Source organism: Prionailurus bengalensis, chromosome C1 (assembly GCF_016509475.1).
Source record: "Prionailurus bengalensis isolate Pbe53 chromosome C1, Fcat_Pben_1.1_paternal_pri, whole genome shotgun sequence".
NCBI classification, from domain to species: domain Eukaryota; kingdom Metazoa; phylum Chordata; class Mammalia; order Carnivora; family Felidae; genus Prionailurus; species Prionailurus bengalensis.
In genome coordinates this window covers 35,710,125-35,734,810 of record NC_057345.1, presented here as the reverse complement: position 1 = coordinate 35,734,810, position 24,686 = coordinate 35,710,125, and the positions used below count along the sequence as shown (strand labels likewise).

General features: G+C 37.2%; 1 protein-coding gene across 1 annotated transcript in view; it reads left to right on the top strand.

Annotated features, from left to right (window-relative positions):
- Positions 1-24,686, top strand: part of ZSWIM5 (zinc finger SWIM-type containing 5) — a 256,853-nt gene that overhangs the window by 14,592 nt on the left and 217,575 nt on the right. The window lies entirely within an intron of this gene.

The window sequence follows — 24,686 nt, the reverse complement described above, 5'->3', positions numbered from 1 at the left end:
TGATGGCGTTGCCTCAGAGACTTTAGTCAATCCTTTTGGGATATTTAAAAGTTATTTGGAATTAGATATGAGCTGACTTGAAGGGAGGGGGCATAATCTTGGGTGGGGCAGTTTCTGTGGTAGAGATGGAGGTGAAACTACATAGTTCCCCTTTCCAGCTGCAGGAAGTGCTTTCAGCAGATAGCTTCTAGCTGCCAACTGGTTTAGGTTTGCCTCAGCTACAGAGAACTGCTTTACCTGTGGTCTCAATCTTCTAGGGGCATCTTGCAAATGGCTGAGCAAGATTGGGTAAAGAAGTCCAGCTATTTTGGCCTAATGTGGAGCTCCTTGACAGGCAGTACTTGCTCCAGAGAGCCGTACCTGGTTGTCAGGCCTGCATTGCAGTTTGACTTCTTTTCAGTCTTCTGCTACCTTTCCTTCAGAAGTATTGATTTCTGTTAAGTGTCTTGCATGTTAAACTCCATCTCAATGCCTGCTTTCAGAGAACTCAAGGGGTAGTTTATGGAGGAGGACTTAGCTGTGAGCAGCTAGCATCCTGGAGTTAGAAGAACTCTGCAGACAGAGGAATGGAATGAATGCCTTGGTCTTGAAGGGAGTATCTGGTCACTACATTCCTTGTAACTCTTAGATTTATTTCATAGAGTAAATTCACCCCATGTGGAAACAACTTCTCAACATTGTTTGGCTTCTTTTTCTGAGGACTTACAAGAATAAGATTAGTGGGTTAATTAATTACACCTTCTGCCACTACAGCTAGTCCCCAGATCACAACTGATACTTACTGTCTCCCTGTAATCTCCATTCTAGATTCTTGGCCAATATCTCTACTTGTCTAGATGGCTTACAAGATGGGGTGACTGTCATGACTGAGGGATCTGAGCCTAGTTACCATGCCCTTTTTAGGTGTTGGCCACTGTACTTGTACATTTACTCTCAAAATTGGGTAGGGAAATTCCAAGAGATGCCCCAGTGATAACCCAGACACTAAATGTCATCTATTCCTTTGTTACTTTTCTTTGTGTTGGTGACTCCATTTTATTTCATAAACACCATGTATTGCTTAGGTAGCACATTATGTGACATTAAAATCAGGTCTGTTATATAGGTTTTAAAGATCAAATATAACATTGAATTTGTTGTATTAATGTTTCTTTGATATGTTATCAGGGTGTTAATTGCAGAGGTTTACAGATTGTCATCTCTTGTGTTGTCCCTTGCATGTATTATTAATATATCATCAGGATAATTAGCAACAGAAGAATTCATACAACCAAAATCTTATGTTTTTATTTCTAGTTTTTAAGCATAGTTTTATTGAGAACTTTATTTAGTAGTGAGTGGTTTTCTAGCACCTACTCCCCATTACCTATTCACTTAGGGATTAGAATTGAAAAACTGTGACGGAGTTAGAATATAATTTACTGCAGTTATACAGCCATGTGGTAAATATACCATTTAGCAAACCATCGAGACAAGTTAGCATTGCTGGAAAGTTTTAGTAAGGAAGCTCTGAGCCTGTGGCTGCCCGATGAGGCCTTGAACACCAGGGTGTCAGTAGTGTCCCCGAAGGGACTCAGTATTTTGGAACTGGGGGCTCTCACATTAGGCCTTCTTTCTTTCTTTTTTTCTTCACACTTTCAGTAAGATAAAATTCACATACCACATGACTCACCCATTTAAGATGTAAAATTAAATTAAGTGATTTTTAGTATATTTATAGATGTAGGCTGCCATCAACATAGTTAACTTAAGAACATTTTCATTTCAGAAGAAACCCTCTATCCTTTAATATCACTTTCCAATCCTCCAACCTCCTCTAGACCTATGTAAACACTGCTTTCTGTTTCTATGCCTATTCTGGATATATCATATAAATGGAATCATATAAAATGTAGTCTTTTGTGGGGCACCTGGGTGGCTCAGTTGGTTGAGCGTCTGACTTCAGCTCAGGTCATGATCTCACAGTTTGTGACTTCAAGCCCCACAATGGGTTCGCTGCTATCAATGCAGAGCCCGCTTTGGATCCTCTGTCCCCCTCTCTGCTTGCCCCTCCCCTGCTTGCACTCTCTCTCTCAAATAAAAAAAAAAGTGTAGTCTTTTGTGACTGGCTTCTTTCACTCAGCATAATGTTTTCAAGGTTCATCTGTGTTGTAGCATGGATCAGTATTTCATTCCTTTTTATGGCCAAATAATATTCCATCGTATGGATATACCACATTCTGTTTATCTGTTCACTAGTTGTTATACTTTTATTATTTCTATTTTTTATTTATTATTTATTTATTTATTATGGTTTATTTTTATTTTTATTTTTTATTTTTGTTATACTTTTTTAAAAAAAGATTTTAAGTGATCTCTACGCCCATTGTGGGGCTAGAACTTACACCCCCAAGATCAAGAGTTGCATGCTTTACAGACTGAGTCAGCCTCTAGTTGTTAAACTTTTGAGTTTCCCATTTTGTTATGCATAATGGTGCCATGAACATTCACGTATAAGCTTTTGTGTGGACATATGTTTTAATTTCTTTTGGGAGCAGAATTATTGGGTCATAGAGTAACTGTATGTTTAACTTTTTGAGGAACTGCCAAGCTATTTTCTGGAGTGGTATACCATTTTACAATCCCAGTGGCAATGTATGAGGGTACCAGTTTCTCTACATCCTTGCCAACAGTTGCTATTGTCATAACTTTTTTGTTATTGCTATCCAAGTGGAGGAGAAGCAGTATTCTGTTATGCTTGGTTTTGATTTGCATTTCATTTCCCTGGCGACTAATGATGTTGAGCATTGTTTCATGTGCTTATTGATCATTTGTATATCTTGTTTGGGGAAATGACTATTCAGATTCTTTGCCCATTTTTAAATTGGATTATTGTCTTTTGTTGAGTTGTAAGAGTGTTATTTATTTTAGATACTGATCTCATCAGATATGCAAACATATTCTCCTCTTTTCAATTTGTTGATAATTTTTTAAGCACAAAAATTTTCAATTTTGATGAGATACAGTCCATCAATTTTTTTCTTTTGTTTTTTTTAAATTTTTAATGTTTATTTTTGAGAGAGAGAGAGAGCAAGTGCATGAGTGGGGGAGGGGCAGAGAGCAAGGGAGAAACAGAATCTGAAGCAGGCTCCAGGCTCTGAGCTGTTAGTACGGAGCCTGATATGGGACATGAACTCACAAACTGCAAGATTATGACCGGAGCTGAAGTCGGATGCTTAACCGACTGAGCCACCCAGGTCCCCCTTTAATTTTTTTAAAGTTTATTTATTTTGAGAGAGAGAGAAAGTGTGAATGGGGGAGGGGCAGAGAGAGAGGCAGAGAGAGAGAATCCGAAGTAGGCTCTGCATTGTTAGTGCAGAGACTGATGTGGGGCTCAAACTCACAAACTGAGATCATGGCCTGAGCCACCCAGGTGCCCTTGTTGCTTGTTTTTTTTTTTGATAGTGTGTCTAAGAAACCATTGCCTAACACAAGGTCATGAAGATTTGCTCCTCTGTTTTTTTCCTAAGAGTTTATAGTTTTAGTTCCATTTTGAGTTGATTTTTGTATGTGGTGTTAGAAAAGTCTCAAATTTCATTCTTTTGCATGTGGCTATCCAGTTGTCCCAGCATCATTTGTATAAATGACTATTCTTTCTCCATTGAATGATTTTTGGCACTGCTGTTGAAAATTAGTTGACCATAGATGGGTTTATTTCTGGACTGTCAATTCTTTCCCATTGATCTGTGTGTCTGCCCTTATGCCAGTACCACACTGTCTTGATTACTGTTGTTCCATAGTAAATTTTGAAATAGGGAAGTCTGAGTTTCCTACTTTGTTCTTTTTCTTTTTTCAGTTTTACTGAGATAATTGACCTAACATAGTGCAAATTTAAGGTGTACAGTGTGATGATTTGGTATATGTGTATATTGCAGAACATTTACCACAGTAGGGTTAGTTACCACACTTTACCTCACACAATTAACATTTTGTTTTTGTTGTTATGATGAGAACAACTGATTAAAGTGTACTCTCATAGCAACTTTCAAATATACAGTACAGTATTGTTAATTATAATCATCATGATGTACAGTAGATTCCTGGAACTTATTCATCTTATAATTGAAAGTTAGTTAGTAGCCTTTGACTAATTTCCCCATTTCTACCACCTGAGCCTTTGCAACCACCGTCCTATTCTCCGTGTCTATGAGTTTAATGTTTTTGTTTTTTATTTTATTTAAATATTTTATTTTTAATCTCTACATCCAATGTAGGGCTTGACCCCACAATCCCAAGATCAAGAGCCAGGTGCTCTACTGACTAAGCTAGTCAGGTGCCCCTCTATTTCAGTGTTTTTAGGTTCCACATAAAAGTGAGAACATATGAGGGCACTTGGCTGGCTCAGTCAGAAGAGCACGTGACTTTTGATATTGGAGTTGTAAGTTTGAGCCCTACATTGGGTGTAGAGTTTACTTAAAAAATTAAACTTTTTTTTAAAATTATTTTTTTTATGTTTATTTTTGAGAGACAGAAAGAGACAGAGCACAATCAGGGGAGGGGCAGAGAGAGAGGAAGACACAGAATCCCAAGCAGGCTTCAGTCTCTGCGCTGTCAGCACGGAGCCAGATGTGGAGCTTGAACTCACAAACCGTGAGATCATGACCTGAGCTGAAGTTGGACTTTTAACCAACTGAGCCACCCAGGAACCCCTAAAAAAATTAAACTTTTTTTTTTTCCTTCCCCTCCTGATGATCTTCTGTTAAGTTTCTTAGGATCCACATAAGAGTGAAAACATATGGTAAAAAAAGAGGGAGGGAGCCAAACCATAAGAGACTCTTAAAAATTGAGAATAAACTGAGGCTTGATGGGGGGTGGGAGGGAGAGGAAAGTGGGTGATGGGCATTGAGGAGGGAACCTGTTGGGATGAGCATTTGTTGTTGTATGGAAACCAATTTGACAATAAATTTCATATTTAAAAAAATTAAACTTAAAAAAAAAGTGAGAGCATACAGTATTTGTCTTTTTCTGATTTATTTTATCTAAATAAATGCCCTCACGGCCCATCCATCTTGTCACAAATGGCAGGATTTCTTTTATTTATGACTGAATAATATTCTCTTCTATACACACATACACACACACACACACACACACGTACACACACACACGACATTTTCTTTCCATTCATCCCTTGATGGACACTTAGGTTGTTTGCATGTCTTGGCTATTGTAAAATACTTCAGTGAACATGGGAATGCATATATTTCTTTCAAATAGTGATTTCATTTCTTTGAGGCCCAGAAGTGGGATTGCTGGGTCATATGGTAGTTCATTTACTGATTTTTTTGAGGAAACTTCATACTGTTTTCATAGTGGTTATACCAGTTGACATTCCTATCAGTAGTGCACCAGAGTGTCCTTTTTTCCACATCTTCGACAGCGTGTGTTATCTCTCCTCCTCTTTTTTTTTTTTTTATAATAGCCATTCTAACAGGTGTGAGATTATATCTCATTGTGGTTTTGATTTGCAATTCCCTGATGAAGTTGAGTACCTTTTCAAGTACTTGCTGGTCATTTGTATATCTTCATTGGAAAAATGCCTATTCACATCTTCTCCCCATTTTTTAAAGACCCAATTGTTTGTTTTTTTGCTATTCAGTTGTATGAGTTCCTTATATATTTTGGATATTAACCCCATATCTCATATATGGTTTGCATGTATTCTCTCACATTCTGTAGGTTGCCTTTTCACTTTGTTGATTTTCTTTTGCTGTGCAGGCCATTTTAGTTTCATGTAGTCCGACTTGTCTATTTTTGTTTTTGTTGTTTATGTTTTTGGTATCCAAAAAAAACCCATTGTCAAGACCTATGTAAAGAAGCTTCTCCCCTATATTTTCTTGTAGGAGTTTTACAGTTTTGGGTCTTATATATAATTTCTTTAATCCATTTTAAGTTAATTTTTGTGAGTGGTACCAGATAGGGATCCAGTCTTTCTTTTGCATGTGGGTATCCAGTTTTCCTGACACCATTATTTTTTTTTTATTTTTTTATTTTTTTTATTTTTATTTAAAAAAATTTTTTTTCAACGTTTATTTATTTTTGGGACAGAGAGAGACACAGCATGAACGGGGGAGGGGCAGAGAGAGAGGGAGACACAGAATCGGAAACAGGCTCCAGGCTCTGAGCCATCAGCCCAGAGCCTGACGCGGGGCTCGAACTCATGGACCTCGAGATCGTGACCTGGCTGAAGTCGGACGCTCAACCGGCTGCGCCACCCAGGCGCCCCATTATTTTTTATTATTTTTTTAATATTTATTTTTGAGGGAGATAGCGTGAGCAGGGGAGGGGCAGAGAGAGAGGGAGACACAGAATCTCAAGCAGGCTCCAGGCTCTGAGCTGTCAGCACAGAGCCCAATATGGAGCTTGAACCCACGAACCGTGAGATCATGACCTGAGCCAAAGTCAGCCACTTAACCGACTGAGCCACCCAGGCGCCCCTTTCCAACACCATTATTGAAGAGACTATCCTTTCCCCACTGAATATTCTTGGTTCCCTTGTCAAATATTACTTGACCGTATTTGTGCGGGTTTATTTCTGACTTCTTGATTCAGTTCCATTGGTTTATTTTTATGCAGTACCATACTGTTTTATTATTGTTCTTCATTTTCTTTTTTATTTTTTTTATTTAAAAAAAAAATTTTTTTTTTTAACGTTTATTTATTTTTGGGACAGAGAGAGACAGAGCATGAACGGGGGAGGGGCAGAGAGAGAGGGAGACACAGAATCGGAAACAGGCTCCAGGCTCTGAGCCATCAGCCCAGAGCCCGACGCGGGGCTCGAACTCACGGACTGCGAGATCGTGACCTGGCTGAAGTCGGACGCTTAACCGACTGCGCCACCCAGGCGCCCCTGTTCTTCATTTTCAAAATTGTTTTGGCTGTTCTGGTTCCCTTGGGTTTTCATATGAATATTAGGATCAGCTTGTCAGTTTTTGCAAAAAAGCTAGCTGGGATTTTGATACGGATTGCACTGAATCTGTAGATCTATCTATCTATATATATAAGTGGGTATTGCCATTTGTATTAGTTTTCTGTTGCTGCCTAAAAAAGACCACAAATTTAGTGGATTAAACAACACAAGTTTAATATTTTATAGTTCTGGAGGTCAGAAATCTGCAATTGGTCTTTCTGGACAAAAATCAAGTTGTTGGTCAAATGTCCATTAATAGATAAATGGATAAAGAAGATAGGGTAAATATATACAATGGAATATTACTCAGCCATAAAAAATGTAATCTTGCCATTTGCAACAACGTGGATGGATCTAGAGGGTATTACATTAAATGAAGTAAGTCAGACAAAGAAAAATACCATATGACTTCACTTGTATGTGGAATGTAAACAACAAAATCAACCAACCAACCAACCAACCAACCAACCAAACAAACAAACCAAACAGATTCTTAAATACAGAGAACAAACCGGTGGTTGCCAGAGAGGAGGTGGGGGGGAGGGGGAGATGGGAAAAATAGGTAAAGAGGATTAAGAGTTACAAACTTCCAGTTATAAAATAAATAAGTCTTGGAGATGAAAAGTATATCATGGGGTGGGGTGCACCTGGGTGGCTCAGTCAGTTGAGAGTCTGACTTCGGCTCAGGTAGTGATCTCATGGTTCGTGAGTTCAAGGCCCACATCGGGCTTGTTGCTATCAGCACAGAGCCTGCTTTGGATCCTCTGTCCCCCTCGCTCTCTGACCTGCCCCCACTCATGCTCTCTCTCTCAAAAATAAATAAAACATTAAAAAAGTATAGTATAGGGAATGTAGCCAATAATATTGCAATAATATTATATAGTGACAGATGGTGACTATACTTATTGTGGTGAACATTGAGTAATGTATAGAATTGTTGAATCAATATGTTGTACACCTGAAACTAATATAACATTGTATGTTAATTATACTTAAATTAAAAAAAAAATCAAGTTGTTAGCAGAGCTGTGTCCCATCTGGAGGCTCTAAGAGAAAGTCTCTTTTCATGCTTTTTTCTAGCTTCTAGAAGCCACCTACATTCCTTGGCTCATGGCTCTTTCCTCCGTTTTTATAGCATATCACTGCAACCTCAGCTTCCATTGTCACATTTGCTGTCTCTGACTTTAAGCCTTTTGCCTCCCTGTTACAAGGACACTGTGATTACATTGGCACTTTCAGATAATGGCACTTTCACATTTAAGGACCTTAATTTAATCACATCTGCAAAGTCCCTTTTGCCATGTTCTGGGGATTAGGATGTGGGCATATTTGAGTGGGGAGATTATTCTGTCCCCCATTCCATTTTAACAATATCTGCTCTTCTGATTCATGAACATGGGATCTTTCCCCACTTATTTGGGTCCTCTTTAACTTTTTTCAAAAGTGTTTTGTAATTTTCCAAGTACAAATCCTGTACTTTCTTGGGTGAATTTATTCCTAAGTATATTATCCTTTTTTATGTTATCGTAAATGGAATTGTTTTCTTTTTCTTTTTTTTTAAAGTTTATTCATTTATTTTGAGAGAGAGAGCATGTGTGCATGAGCAGGAGAGAGAGTAGACAGAGGCAGAAAGAGAGAATCCTAAGCAGGCTCTGCATTGTCAGCACAGAACCGAACATGGGGCTTGAACTCACGAACAATGCCATCATGACCTGAGTAACCAAAGTTCGATGCTTAACCGACTGAGCCACCCAGGTGCCCCTGTAAATGGAATTGTTTTCTTGATTTCATTTCTAGATTGTTCATTGCTAGTAAATATAATTGATTTTTATATATTGATCTTGTACCTCTAACCTTGTTGAACTCACTTATTAGTTCTGTCAATAGAGATAATTTTTCTTCTTCCTTTCCAGTCTGGAACCTGTGGTCCTTATTTTTGTAGGTCACCAAATGGAAGATTTCCTGCTTTTCAGCGAACTTGGAAATGCTTCTTTTTTTTTTTTTTAATTTTTTTTTTCAACGTTTATTTATTTTGGGGACACAGAGAGACAGAGCATGAACGGGGGAGGGGCCGAGAGAGAGGGAGACACAGAATCGGAAACAGGCTCCAGGTTCTGAGCCATCGGCCCAGAGCCTGATGCGGGGCTCAAACTCACGGACTGCGAGATCGTGACCTGGCTGAAGTCGGACGCTTAACCGACTGTGCCACCCAGGCGCCCCTGGAAATGCTTCTTTTTTTAAGAGAGAGAGGGAGAGAGCGTGAACGCCAGTGGGGAAGAAGGGCAGAGGTAAAGAGACAGAGAATCCTAACTAGGCTCCATGCTTAGCGTGGAGCTGCATCCCACAACGCTGGGATCATTACCCCAGCCAAAATCAAGAGCCCAGTGCTCAACTGACTGAGCCACCCAGGCAACCTTGGAAATGCTTTTTTAAAAAAAAATTTTTTTAACACTTATTTATTTTTGAGACAGAGAGAGACAAAGCATGAACGGGGGGAGGGCCAGAGAGAGAGGGAGACACAGAAACCAAAGCAGGCTCCAGGCTCTGAGCTGTCAGCACAGAGCCCGATGCAGGGCTCGAACTCACAGAGTGTGAGATCATGACCTGAGCCGAAGTCGCACACTCAACTGACTGAGCCACCCAGGCACCCCTGGGAAATGCTTTTTAACGTGCTATTGTGTTATTAGGAAATGTCCTAGGGAAGCAAGAGTGAGAGAAAAGGGAGTGAGACAGAATGAGGGAGAGGTAATATAATGTTGCATTACAGGGGTGGTTACCCTTTAGTATCAAGTGGTAACTTATTGCTCAATCTCCCTGAATTGCTTTATAGAAAAGACAAAGAGTATTCTCTTGGCTCCCATTTCTCATTTAATAAGATTCAGAACTGGGAAATGTTTTGCTATTAAAAGTATATTTTGTGGGGTGCCTGGGTGGCTCAGTCGGTTGAGCACTGGGCTCTTTTTTCAGCTGGGGTAATGATCCCCAGCTTGCTTCAGCTCAGGTCATGATCTCAGGGCTGGTGTTGAGATTGAGTCCTGTCTTGGGCTCCACGTGGAGCGTGGAGTCTGCTTGGGATTCTCTCTCTCCCTCTCTCTGTGTGTGTCTCTCTCTCTTTTTTTCTCTCTCTCTAAAAATAAGTAAGCATTGAGAAAATAAAAGTATATTTTGCATATCTCTCTAATTTTAATCATTGATTATACAGTTTGGGTTGTCAGGATTGTAGGTTATAGAAATTGCTCTGTTACTGTTGCTACTCTGCATAGCCTGTGAACTTAAGTACCTTAAATTTCCCCTGTGTATGGTGTGGGTTTTTTCTTTTTTTTTTTTTAAATTTTTTTTCAACGTTTTATTTATTTTTGGGACAGAGAGAGACAGAGCATGAACAGGGGAGGGGCAGAGAGAGAGGGAGACACAGAATCGGAAACAGGCTCCAGGCTCTGAGCCATCAGCCCAGAGCCTGACGCGGGGCTCGAACTCACGGACCGCGAGATCGTGACCTGGCTGAAGTCGGACGCTTAACCGACTGCGCCACCCAGGCGCCCCTGGTGTGGGTTTTTTCAATTACAAGATGAGAAAAGGGGATTGACTGTAATTCATACTTTTGTTATAATCTATGACAACTCTTAATGGTTGAACGCATAAAATAAGTAAGAACGAAGATGCAGTACATTTAAGAAATTTTTCTTCCTTTTCAGTATCATACTCTTCTTCTTTCCTATTATTTTTCTATACTCTTTATTTTCTGGATAGGTTTTAGGAACATAGGGAATCATAACTTAGCAAACTAGTTAATTGTAAGAGCTCAGAAAGTGATACTTTTTCTTCCTCTTTCCTCTTTTCTCTAGTTCCTGAACTCTTAACATTCTCTTTTGTTTCTTCTATCTTCCCTTCCTGAAAAATTCAGTCCAAACCTGGTGGAAGCAGAGAGAAAATGAAGTGAGACAGGGAAGGAGGGAAAAGGCTGCACCAAGTGGTAGCAGTCTGAAAGGGACTGTTGGAGCCTAGCAACTTATTCTCAGATGACCCATACAAAATTATTTGGAATCTAAAAAGTTGGATTCCTAGAACCATAGAGTAGAATAGTGGTTGCCAGGGAGTCGGGGAAAGAGGAGATGTTGGTTGGAGGGTAACAAATTTTTAGTTATAAGATGAATAAATTATTAGGGTATAATGTACAGCATGTTTATTATAGTTAATAATACTGTATTGCATACTTGGTGTTTGCTAATAGATCTTAAGTGTTCTTACCACTCATGAGCACATGCCCACATACATGCACACAAATGGTAATTATATGAAGTGATGGAAATGTTAACTTGATAGTAGCAAGCATTTCACAATGCATATGTATATAAATCATATTGTACATCTTAAAAAAATTACATTGTACAACCTAAGTGTATACAGTTGTTATGTGTCAATCATACTTCGGTAAAGCTGGGGAAAAAAGTATTCCTCCCTCCTAAAAAATTATTTGAAATGTACTTGCAACATGTATGCAAATATGAGATTGTTTTAAAATAAAACGAAATAGATTTGATAATTAGTCTTGTGTGAACTTTATTTAGTAGTGAGTGCTTGCTTCCCCATTACCTACTTACTTTGAGCTGTTTAAGAGAATATTTTTGTAGTCACGGGGATAAAAAGTACAGCATAGGGAATATAGTCAGGGGTATTATAATAGCATTGTATGATGACAGATGGCACCTACATTTGTCGTAAGTATAGCATAATGTATAGACTTGTTAAATTACTGTGTTGTATACCTGAAACTAATGTAACATTGTCAACTGTACTTCAATTTCAAAAAAGATAATATTTTTGTTTCTCAGCTTATATTTCAAATCTCCAAAGTTACTTGAATAAGAATCATTTTTTAACATTTTAATTTTATGTTAATTCTCTTTTTTAAGTTTATTTATTTTGTGTGTGAGAAAGAGAGAACAAGTAAGGGAGGGGCAGAGAGAGAGGGATAGAGAGAATCCCAAGTAGGCTCTGTAATGTCAGAGTGGAACCTGACATGGGGCTTGATCCAAGGAACTGTGAGATCATGACCTGAGCTGAAATCAAGAGTCGGACGCTTAACTGACTGAGGCATCCAAGTGCCCCTATTTCATGTTCATTATTTTTATTTATTTTTTTTTTAATTTTTTTTTTCAACGTTTATTTATTTTTGGGACAGAGAGAGACAGAGCATGAACGGGGGAGGGGCAGAGAGAGAGGGAGACACAGAATCGGAAACAGGCTCCAGGCTCTGAGCCATCAGCCCAGAGCCTGACGCGGGGCTCGAACTCCCGGACCGCGAGATCGTGACCTGGCTGAAGTCGGACGCTTAACCGACTGCGCCACCCAGGCGCCCCTCATGTTCATTATAAAGGTTAAATTATCAACAGTACAAACTCATCATTCATTTTAAATGATAGTTGGTTATATTTTATTAAAATTGTAAGCTAAATTTTAAGTTTTAAAAAATAATTATGTCTTTCCTGGTTGTGTAAACTTACAGTCTTCTGATTTTTAAAACTATGTGAATATTGGCACTTAATGTCCTCTCACTTTTTTGCATAACAATGGCAACAACAGCAATATTAATAGCTAATACATAGTGAACATTTACTGTGTGCCAACAATTTGCTATGCAGTTAAGATGTTTTAACTTAATTTAACTCTTAATTAAAACAATCTTTTGAGGTATGTACTGGTACTATCCCGATTTCACAGATGAGGATATGATGCCCACATAAACAACTCATCTAATTTCTCTATGGCTAAGTGGTGGAGCTGAGGTTATAATCCAGGCAATCTGGTGCTTGTGTTTAAGGTCTTAATCATTATCCTATATTCAGTTATACATAGTGAAAAATAAAATGAGCAGTTTAAGTTCAAAAGAGTGATTGAGAAGGGGGGAAAAAGTCAGTTAAATGAAGACATTGTATACTGAAATTATATTTCTTTTCCTGTCCATAAATAAGAAAATTCAGATGTGTGTGACAAACCTTTATTGCCTTTATTAACACACAGTCTTGCCTTCTGCACATCTTTAATGTACAGACTTTGAAAAAACTAGCTGGTACTGTTGCAGAATAATAACTCTACTGTTGAGCCCAATATATTAAATAAATATAATCATGGGCTTATTATGTATTCATACAAGATTAGTTTTTCCTCCAGTAGTACAAAATGGTTTAAATTGGTGATGGTTATAATTTTAACACAAGGAAATAATTCACTTTGCAGTGTAGATACAAAAACCAAATAGGTAACTTCATAAATGGGGAATATGTTACTGATTTTATTCACCTTATCTTTTTTTGCCTTTATGATTTACCTATAGCAATTTTCCTCATGTTATGGAATTTTTTAGAAAGCAGTAGGTTTTTACAAAGGAAGAAAAGAGACAAAACATTTGTAAGTTTTACTGAAGAGTGGTTTATAAAACTAACTTTAAGAATGATTTTCATGATGGTTTTAATCTAAATATGTGGCTCATTTGCTAACTGCTGTGTGATCCTAGAGGTCCTAAGAAGATTTTAAAGTCATATTGTAGGAGAAAAAAGTGTGTAGCAATTTTTGTAGTTCCTTTTATGGGAGGATAGTTTTCCCAAGAGTTCAGCTTCTGGAGATAATGTACCTGAAGTGCTTGTTAAAATATACAGTTCTGTATTAATATTAAGAGTGACTTTACTAAGATCATGTGAAGTAAATTTGTTGCAGAGCTATATATTAACATTTTTTTCAGTTTTCTGAATAGTAGACTATTTCATTTTTTAAGAACGTTTTTAGCTCACTCTACTAAGAGTGTATTTGGAGTGCTAATTTGACACTGAGTTCTTCAGTTATTATACTGTTGCCTTTAACCAATATGTATGCTTTTTCTTACAACTTAAGTTGACATTTTATCTCATTTTTTGAGCAGATTAAATTTTTTGAGAGAAAAATACGACTATTAATATTTGTTCAACAAGTAAGGTAAAATCAGAGTATATGAGTAAAACCTGAACAGGATCCTGTCAGTTCAGCTTCACAACCATTTGGGTTACATTTTGAATGCAGCATTGAATGGATCATCTTTTCTTTATTTTTATTTTGAACATTCTTTATTTTTATTTTGAACCTATAAGTGTTCTTATAATATGATTTGATTTCCTTCTGAATTTTGGATGTTATAGATTGGGAGGATTTTAGAAGAATTTTTAGGCTAAAAAATTAATATAGTGGTTTATGATTATTTGTGTATTATATATATACTTTAATATAATTTATTGTCAAATCGTCTAAAATACAGTGTGTACAATGTGCTCTTGGTTTTGGGGGTAGATTCCTGTGGTTCATCGCTTACATACAACACCCAGCGCTCATCCCAACAAGTACCCTCCTAATGCCCATCACACATTTTCCCCTCTTCCCTACCCTCTGCCCATCAGCCCTCAGTTTGTTCTCTGTATGTAAGAGTCTCTTACGATTTGCCTCCCTCCCTTTCTGTTTGTTACTATTTTTTTCCCCTTCCCTTCCCCCATGGTCTTCTGTTAAGTTTCTCAAGTTCCACATATGAGTGAAAACATGTGGTATCTGTCTTTCCCTGACTGACTTATTTCACTTAGCCTAATACCTTCCAGTTCCATCCACATTGCTGCAAATGGTATGATTTCATTCTTTCTCATTGCCAAGTAGTATTCCATTGTATATATAAACCACATCTTTATCCATTCATCCGTTGAAGGACATTTAGGCTCTTTCCATAATTTGGCTGTTGAAAGAGTTGCTATAAACATTGGGGTACATGTGCCCCTATGAGTCAGCACTCCTGTATCCTTTGGATAAATTCCCAGTAGTACTATTGCTGGGTCATAGGGTAGTTCTATTTTTAATTTTTTGAGGAACCTCCACACTGTTTTCCAGAGCAGCTGCACCAGTTTGCATTCCTACCAACAGTGCAAGAGGGTTCCCATTTCTCTACATCCTCACCAGCATCTGTTGTTTCCGGAGTTGTTAATTTTAGCCACTCTGACTGGCGTGAGGTGGTATCACGGTGTGGTTTTGATTTGTATTTCCCTGCTGGTGAGTGACGTTAAGCATCTTTTCATGTGTCTGTTGGCCATCTGGATATCTTCAGAAAAGTGTCTATTCATGTCTTCTGCCCATTTCTTCACTGGATTATTTGTTTTTCAGGTGTTGAGTTTGGTAAGTTCTTTATAGATTTTGGATACTAGCCCTTTGTCCGATATGTCATTTGCAAATATCTTTTCCCATTCCGTCAGTTGTTGCCTTTTAGTTTTGTTGATTGTTTCCTTTGCAGTCCAGAGGTCCCATTAGTTCATTTTTGCTTTTTATTCCCTTGCCTTTGAAGACGTGTCAAGCAAGAAATTGCTGCGACTAAGGTAAAAGAGGTTGTTGCCTGCTTTCTACTTTAGGGTTTTGATGGTTTCTGTCTCGTATTTAGGTCTTTCATCCATTTTGAGTTTAATTTTGTGAATGGTGTAAGAAAGTGGTCTAGTTTCATTCTTCTGCATGTTGCTGTCCAGTTCTCCCAGCACCATTTGCTAAAGAGATTTGTCTTTTTTCCATTGGATACTCTTTCCTGCTTTGTCAAAGATTAGTTGGCCATACATCTCTGGGTCCAATTCTGGGTTCTCTAGTCTATTCCATTGGTCTATGTGTCTGTTTTTGTGCCAATACCATACTATCTTGATGGATTACAGCTTTGTGGTAGAGGCTAATGTCTGGGATTGTGATGCCTCCCACTTTAGTTTTCTTTTTCAATATTTCTTTGGCTATTTGGGGTCTTTTGTGTTTCCATACAAATTTTAGGATTGTTTGTTCTAGCTTTGAGAAGGATGCCAGTGCAATTTTGATTGGGATTGCATTGAATGTGTAGATTGCTTTGAGTAGTATTGACATTTTAACAATATTTATTCTTCCAATCCATGAGCATGGAGTGCTTTTCCATTTCTTTGTGTCTTCTTCAATTTCCTTCATATGTTTTCTGTAGTTTTCAGCATATAAATCTTTTACATCTTTGGTTAGATTTATTCCTAGGTATTTTATGCTTCTTGGTGCAATTGTAAATGGGATCAGTTTCTTGATTTCTCTTTCTGTTGCTTCATTATTGGTGTATAGAAATGCAACCGATTTCTGTACATTGATTTTGTACCCTATGATACTGCTGAATTCATCTATCAGTTCTAGCAGTCTTTTGGTGGAGTCTTTCAGGTTTTCCATGTAGAGTAGTATCGTGTCGTCTGCGAAAAGTGAAAATTTGACTTCATCTTTGCCAATTTTGATGCCTTTGATTTCATTTTGTTGTCTGATTGCTGATGCTAGGACTTCCAACACTATGTTAAACAACAGTGGTGAGAGTGGACGTCCCTGTCATGTTCCTCATCTCAGGGGGAAGGCTCTCAGTTTTTCCCCATTGAGGATGATATTAGCTGTGGGCTTTTCATATATGGCTTTTATGATGTTTAGGTATGTTCCTTCTATCTCAACTTTCTTGGGGGGTTTTATTATGAAAGGATGCTGTATTTTGTCAAATGCTTTTTCTGCATCTATTGACAAGATCATATGGTTCTTATCTTTTCTTTTTATTAATGTGATATATCACACTGATTGATTTGTGAATATTGAACCAGCTCTGCAGCCCAAGAATGAATCCCACTTGATCATGGTGAATAATTCTTTTTATATGCTGTTGAAATCGATTTGGTTTATGATTCTTTAAGGCAGCAGGTGAGTGAAAAAGGTAAACTGTTACTTGAAAAGTCTCATTTAAATCTCACATATCTTTTACCTTTTAATGTCAGAAACAATTGGAATTCCAAATAATTGTGTATAGATTTTGCTAAAATAATTTGCTGGCCAGTTTAAGTTTCTTGTAAAGTATATTTGTTGAATTGCTCATAACAAAAATTAGTTATAGTGATATAATGTTCCATACAGTAATCCCTCAGCACTTTTCTAGATGAAGTATTGGTTATTGTTCATTCTCACAAAGCTCCTTAGATCATGTTTTATTTCCTTATAATGAAACTTTTGCACTTTTGTGATTCTTACGGGGTTATGGAATATATTAATATGTATGACCTTCTATCTTATGGAAATAGACTGAACTATTTCTGTAAGATATGTAATAGTCAGCAGAGCTTCAGCAAGAATGGCTTTCACACTATTGATAGGCTGTGAAACTGTTCAATGGGTTTTGGTTTGAGAGACAGTATCTGGTTATTTTTTATGTTTATTTTATTTTTGAGAGAGAGAGAGAGAGAGAGACAGCATGAGCAGGGGAGGAGCAGAAAGAGAGGGAGTCACAGAATCCAAAGCAGACTCCAGGCTCTGAGCTGTCAGCACAGAGCCCGATGTGGGACTTGAACCCATGAACTGTGAGATCATGACCTGAGCCGAAGTTGGACTCCCAACTGACTGAGCCACCCAGGTGCCCTGACAATATCGGTTTTAAATTAATCTTTGTGAGTTATATGCCATTGTAGACAATTCAAATTCAACTGACTTTCTACCCTTAGAACAAAGAAATACCACATGTTAATTTTTTCAATATAAAATTAATTTTTGAGTCTTAGTTGTTGTGATATAGTCCTAGAGATTGTTGAAAAAGCAACAAAGGAGGGTATTTGGCATTTTAATAAACTTTTTCTAATGTTTATTTATTCGGGGGGGGCGGGGCAGAGAGGGAGGGAGGGAGAGAGAATTCCAAGCAGGCATGGACAGTGCAGAGCCACCAACGTGGGGCTCGAACTCACGAATTGTGAGATCATGACCTGAGCCGAAATCAAGAGTTAGATGCTTAACTGAGTGAACCACCCAGGTGCCCTGACGTTTCCTTAATTTTTTAAACAAAGCTCAACTTTAGGGAATTGAAGTGTATATAGGAACATGGAACATTTTGGAAGCCAACACATAGTAGTTGTTCCATTGGCAGAATTTTTCAATAAGTGATATAACAGTTAATTGTTTGAATAAATCCTTGTGTTGAAATTTCTTAGTTCTGTACTGTTAAATGTGTTTTTCCCCCAAAATTATATCTAAAGTAGATATGAAAAACTAGTGATTTCTAAAAGAAACCAGATTGCTGTGTTATGAGATCAATTTAATTACTTTTTTAATAATCGTGAAATAATGTAAATTTAATACTGTACTAAATATTGGTAATTCTCCAGTCATTTTTAATTTAATAAGTTATTTCATGGCCTTTGAATGTATAATATGTATTTCTAAAATTAAAATTGTCCTCTAATTTATGTACCTGCCTATTCTTAGGACTTCAATGTTTACTTCCCAAATGTGATTCACTATGTTTCTGAGTGGGGTGGGAGGGATTATGATTAATCCCATTACTGTTGGGGCTTCAAAAAGAATTTTCTTTTCAAATAGTTTAAATAGCTTGTCTTTTATTTAAAAACTTACATGCTCTGTAAGAGACTCTTAAAAACTGAGAACAAACTGAGGGTTGATGGGGGGTGGGAGGGAGGGAAGGGTGGGTGATGGGTATTGAGGAGGGCACCTTTTGGGATGAGCACTGGGTGTAGTATGGAGACCAGTTTGACAATAAATTTCATATATTGAAAAAAAAAACTTACATGCTCTCTAATTAATTACAACAATTTGTAAAAATTCAGAGAAAAAATGTAAAAGTCATCTGAACATCTTTCCAGACAGCTTTCTCAAAATACAGGCACAGAATTTTATATAAATAGGCTCATAATAGTATGTGCAGCATTTGAGTTGTTTTAGATCATTTGTTTATAAAATGAAATAAAACAGTTTACATACATATCTATCTATACACACATAGATATTGCTGAGTTTTGGTATTTAAGTTTGGAGGAATAATGTTATCTGTGGGGAGATTAAAAACTGCTAGTGCTTATATGTGTATTACAGGTTTTAGTAAGTTTTTTAAATTCATTGCATACTGTACATTAAGATTGGTGATGTGGGAAATGCTAAAGAAAGTATTCAGATCCTACTGTCTAATACAGATTATTAGTACAGTAGAAGTTTTCTCATTAATTTATTCATTTACTCAACAATATGAGTTGAATTAGTTGAGACTATATATTAAATTTGTGTTGTGGGCTGAACTGATAGGCAGTTAGGGATATAAAGATAGAATGATTTGGACTTGTTGATTGTAGGGAATTGTTGGGGGTACATGATTAGAAAAGTGACACAAATATATTAGGAAAGTTAATCTGGCAGTTCTCTGTCATTTGAGTCAAATAAAAAAGAGACAGTATAGCCTGATGATAAGATTAGGGTTCAAATTCCAACTGTGTGTGTCACTTACTAGCTACTTGGTCTTGACTAAGTACATATCTTCTTTATAAAAGCCACAACATCCTTATCTCTAATATGGGGTCATAATTCCTGCCTCTTAGAATTGTTGTAAGGACATTTAATCAGAGATTGCTGTATGTCAGGACCTGTGCTAAATGTTTACAAGCATTATCTCATTTATGTTTCCTCACCTACTTGTATGGTTGGATTTTGATGAAGTAAAGGAATTCTTCAGATGCTGGTGGAGTGGGGAAACAAATGTAAGAACATTCCAAGCAGAAGGAACTAGATGTACAGCTTGCAAGTGTAAAAGAATGCGTGAAAGAACATGGTGTGTTGAGAAATGATCAGCGTGTGTGTGAAGGAAAAGCAGAGAGAGATAGGAGTTGAGAGTGGAAATTTAGCTTCAACTCAAATGATCAAGGATCTATCTTTCTAAGGAGTTTAGACATTCTCCTATAAAGCAGGTTGCACAGATTCAGTTATTTATGGGGAACCAAGCAGGTAGGTGAATGAGTGAGCTGGACTAAGGACTGTGGTAAACTGGAAATCTCAAATCATATATGCCCTGCCTTACCTAGGCATTCTCTCTCCTGCTCCAGCTGAGTTTTGCTATGTGGAAATTTGGGCCGAGTGTTGCTAAATTTTCTAATTTTTTAAAAGTGAAATCAGATATCCTCCCTAATACAAACCTTCCTATTTTCAAAACACTTGTGTATGGGGGAAAAAAAACCTGCATTTTTATTCTTTATTCAACTCGTAGACTGTCAGTTTGTAGCTTCTGTAGATAGCTGGGAAGCCATACTAGCTTTTTAATAACAAGGATAATTGACATGGCCAGATTTGATTTTGAGATAGATCATTCTCATCTTAGAGTAAAGATTGAATTGGTGAGAATAATGAATGAACGTAGACTGGCTATTGTAACAAGATAGAAAATGTGAGAGAAGAGGAGTGGCTAACTTGAGGCAGTGGCGTTAGGGCTAGAAGAGGGGCTGGGAGATGAATTGAAGACAGAATTTGAATGTAGCGCTTCCCAGTATTTTCCCTTTCATAGACTACTATGGATTTACAGTTTGGGAAGATTTATGTCCTGTAAGCAAGCTTTACTTATTAGTAATCATAGTACCATATAAATTTAATTGTCAATTATAGGTTCCTGTAGGCTCCAAGTGACTAGTGCATACTGCATTGAGTTGTGCAATTCTAGTTCATAGTAAAAAAACACAAAAACATAAAACACCCAAAGCCTGAAATTGTAATTCACTTTAGCAACCTTACTGTAAGCATAACCACAATAGAGAAAAGTGAATGTGTACAGTTATTTATTTATTTTTATTAATTTTTGAGAGAGAGAGAAAGAGAGACAGAGCATGAGCAGGGGAGGGGCAGAGAGAGAGGGAGACACAGAATCCAAAGCAGGCTTCAGGCTCTGCTCTGAGTTGTCAGCACAGAGCCCCACATGGGGCTTGAACCCACGAGCCGTGAGATCATGACCTGAGTCGAAGTCAGAGGCTTAACCAGCTGAGCCACCCAGGTGCCCCTAATGTGTACAATTCTTAATTACTACTCAAATTAAATCTGGCTAAACAAGGAAAAATAAATCACTCAGAAGTTTGACAGGCCATAATATACTTTGAATCATGAGAATACCCATTTTCTAAACAATTCATTAATATCAATCTCAAACATTTTGGTCTCAGGACCCCTTTACACTCTTAAAAATTACTGAGGACTCCCAAAGAACATTTGCTTATGTGGGTCATATCTAACAATATTTACCATATTAGAAATTTAAATTTAAATGAGGGACCTGCTTTGGAGTTAGATCTCTCCAAAAAAGTGGCATTTAAGTTGAGATCTGAAGAATGCAAAATATAAAATCCGTCAGTGTTTCCAGTGAGTTTGAGAAATGAATCATTGTCATTTCTTAGTACCTCTCCAAGTTGGAAAATGTGAAGCCCAGACTAGTCACAGAAACTTAAGAAAAGCTTGATTAACATACTTTAACAACAACAGTAATAAATAATATTTACTGATGACTTACTCTGCTAAAAGTATTCTGTGCTGGGGCAACTGGGTGGCTCGATTGGTTGAGATCCCACTCTTGATTTCAGCTCAGGTCATGATCCCGGGGTCATGGGATTGAGCCCCATGTTAGGCTCTGCACTGAGCATGGAGTCTGCTTAAGATTCTCTTTGTCTCTCTCTCTCTGTCTCTCACTTGCTCACTTGCTCTCTCTCACTCTCAGCTCCTCTCCACCACTCATGTGCATGCTCTCTCTCAAATTAAAAAAAAAAAAAGTATTCTGGGGCGCCTGGGTGGCTCAGTCAATTGAGTGTCTGACTTCAGCTCAGGTCATGATCTCGCAGTTCCGGTTCATGTGTTCGTAGGTTCGTGACCCGCGTAGAGCTCTGTGCTGACAGCTCAGAGCCTGGAGCCTGCTTCAAATTCTGCATCTCCCTCTCTCTCTGCTCCTCCCCTGCTCATGCTCTGTCTCTTTCTCTCTCAAAAATAAATAAACATTAAAAAAGTATTCTGTGCTAAGGGCTTTATAAGCTTTTATTATTTAATCCTCATAGCAATGATATGAGCTACATAATATTATTATCCCCATTTTACAAATGAAAGAAATGAGATTTGAAGAGCTAACTTAACTAGTAAATTAAGGGGACAGAACTTGGATCCAGAACTTGAAATTTTTTATAACAACAAATAAATACAAGAACAGCAAATAATAAAGCAAGTTGTGCACTGCATAGTAACTCTTATTTGTAGTAATTACTACAACTTACACTAACCTATTTATAGTAAGTTATTGGTATAACTCGTACTTAAAAGTATTATTAACATGTTGAAGTAATTCCCTAAAAAATGCTTTTGGGTTAAACCTATTTTTATGTGATTTTTATGAGATGAAATACAACTAACTGGTATAGATAGCAGTCAGTACAATTGTATTTGCAATAGCATGTCATTTACAAATTCCATGTGCTATAGCAGATGACTGTTAGCACAACACAATTTGAATTGTTCACCTTTTTCTTTTCAGTTTTACCTCCAGATGAATTTCATTTGATTTGACTACTTATAGATTCAGGTTTATTTTGAATATGTTACCGAACTAGAATAAAAGAAAGATACATTACTTTTTCCCCAAGAGCCCTTATCCTTTGTGGTCTCCACTATTGCAATGATTTTTACCATTGTGAAAATTCAAGTTTTTATGGAGTTTTATAGTGTAAAAATTGCAGTTCAGCTTTTTAAGGCAGCAACTGCTGTATTATCATAAAACTAAAATCAGAAAAGAACAGAATGAACATTTATTGAAAACCTTTTATATGCCAGATATGTTGAAATCCATTGTCTAAATCATTACAACAATCCTATAGAGGTATTATCTCCATTTTACAGATGGGAAAATATGCCCCCCCCCCATTAAGTATGTCATTCAAATTCCCACAGGTAGTTGTAGGTAGAGCCAGGGTTTATTTTTTTTAATTTTTTTTTTAACATTTATTTATTTTTGAGACAGAGAGAGAGCATGAACAGGGGAGGGTCAGAGAAAGAGGGAGACACAGAATCTGAAACAGGCTCCAGGCTCTGAGCTGTCAGCACAGAGCCCAACGCAGGGCTCAAACCCACAGACTGCGAGATCATGACCTGAGCCGAAGTTGGACGCTTAACCGACTGAGCCACCCAGGCGCCCCGGGAGAGCCAGGATTTAAATCCAAGTGTATATGACTTAAAAGAGAGAAGTTCTATAACATTACTTAAAAACTGTAAGCAGTTCAGTCAATAAATACTTGCCACTTGGGAGATATCTGCCAAACATATGTTTGACAAAAGATTGGTATGTAAGATATATAAAGAACTTTTGCAACTCAATAATAAGACAAGCAACCAAATATAATGTGGCAGAAGATGTAAACAAACATATCACAGAAGTTTATACACAAATAGCTAATAAACACATTAAAAAACACTCAACATCATTAATCATCAGGGAAATGTAAATTAAAATCACAGTGAGATATTGCTGAATTCCTGCCAGCATGGCTAAAATTAAAAAGTCAAATACTGACAAGGATGTAGAGCAACCAAGAAGTCTTATACATTGTTGTTGGGAGTATAAAATGTTATAACTGTTTTGGAAAAAGGTCTACATACTCATCTATGCTATGGTCCAGAAACTCAAGTATTTACTCAGGATAAATGAAAGCACATTTCAACAATGTCAACAAAAATCCTTGTACAAGAATGTTTATAGTAACTTTAGTCATAACAGCCCCAAACTGGAAACAGCCTAGTTGCACATGAAAGGAAGAATGGCTAAATAAACTGTTGTATTTATACATGGACTACTACTCAGCAATAAAAAGGAGCAAACTACTGATACATGCAGCAACATAAATACATCTCAAAAATACAAAATTGAGTGAAAAAAGCCTCACTTAAAAAGGTACATATTGTTTGATTTTTTTTAATAAAAAGTTCTACAATAGGCAAAACTAATGAATAGTTAAAAAAATCAAAACAGTGGTTGTCTGTGGAGGGATTGGCTGGTAAGGGGCATGAGAAAACTTTCTAGGACAATGGTAAGGTTCTGTATCTTGATTTTTCAAAACTTTTATTTTTGGGTTGTTCATTGCAAGTACATATAAGTGCAATTAGTTTTTGTATATTGATTTTGTAACCCTGCTGACTTTGGTTATTATCTCTAATAGTTTTTGTGTAGATTTGTAGGATTTTCTACATATAAGATCATGCCATCTATGAATAGTGATAGTAGCTTTATCTCTTCCATTTCAGTTTGGATGCTTTTTATTTTTCTTTGTCCAATTGCCCTTTCTCAGTCACGTTGCAGACTGTTCCTACTCTGTCCAGCTTTGGAATAACTGTCTTCTGGGTATGTCCGCTTACATATCTCTTTAGATCATCAAACTCATTATGTCCAAGACTGAACTCATCTAGGACTGAACTTTCCCATTGTTCTTTATATAAAAATCAATATGGCCTGCAAGGCCCTGCAAAATATGTCCCTGCCTATCTCCCCAAACATCATTACACCTTTTCTTTTGCTTTATTTTGCTTCCTTGATCTAGACACCCATTGAACTTTAAGTACCAGAAGAGCAGGGATCATATATCAGTGTATACTTAGGGCCTGATATGGTAGGTACCAATAAATATTAGTTGGGTAAATACAGATTATATGCCAACATAGATGGAGATGGGTATGGTCATTATCTTGATTGTGATGATGGTTTTATGTGTGTATGTCAAAATTTGCATCAAACTTAGTATGTGCCAAAACATAACTAATTGGACATTTTAAATGGTACAATTTATTGCATGCCAGTTTTTTCTCAATAAAGCTGCTAAACATGTAACTATATGTTCCTTTTAGGATCTTGGCACATTCTTTTTGTCTCAAATCTTCTTTT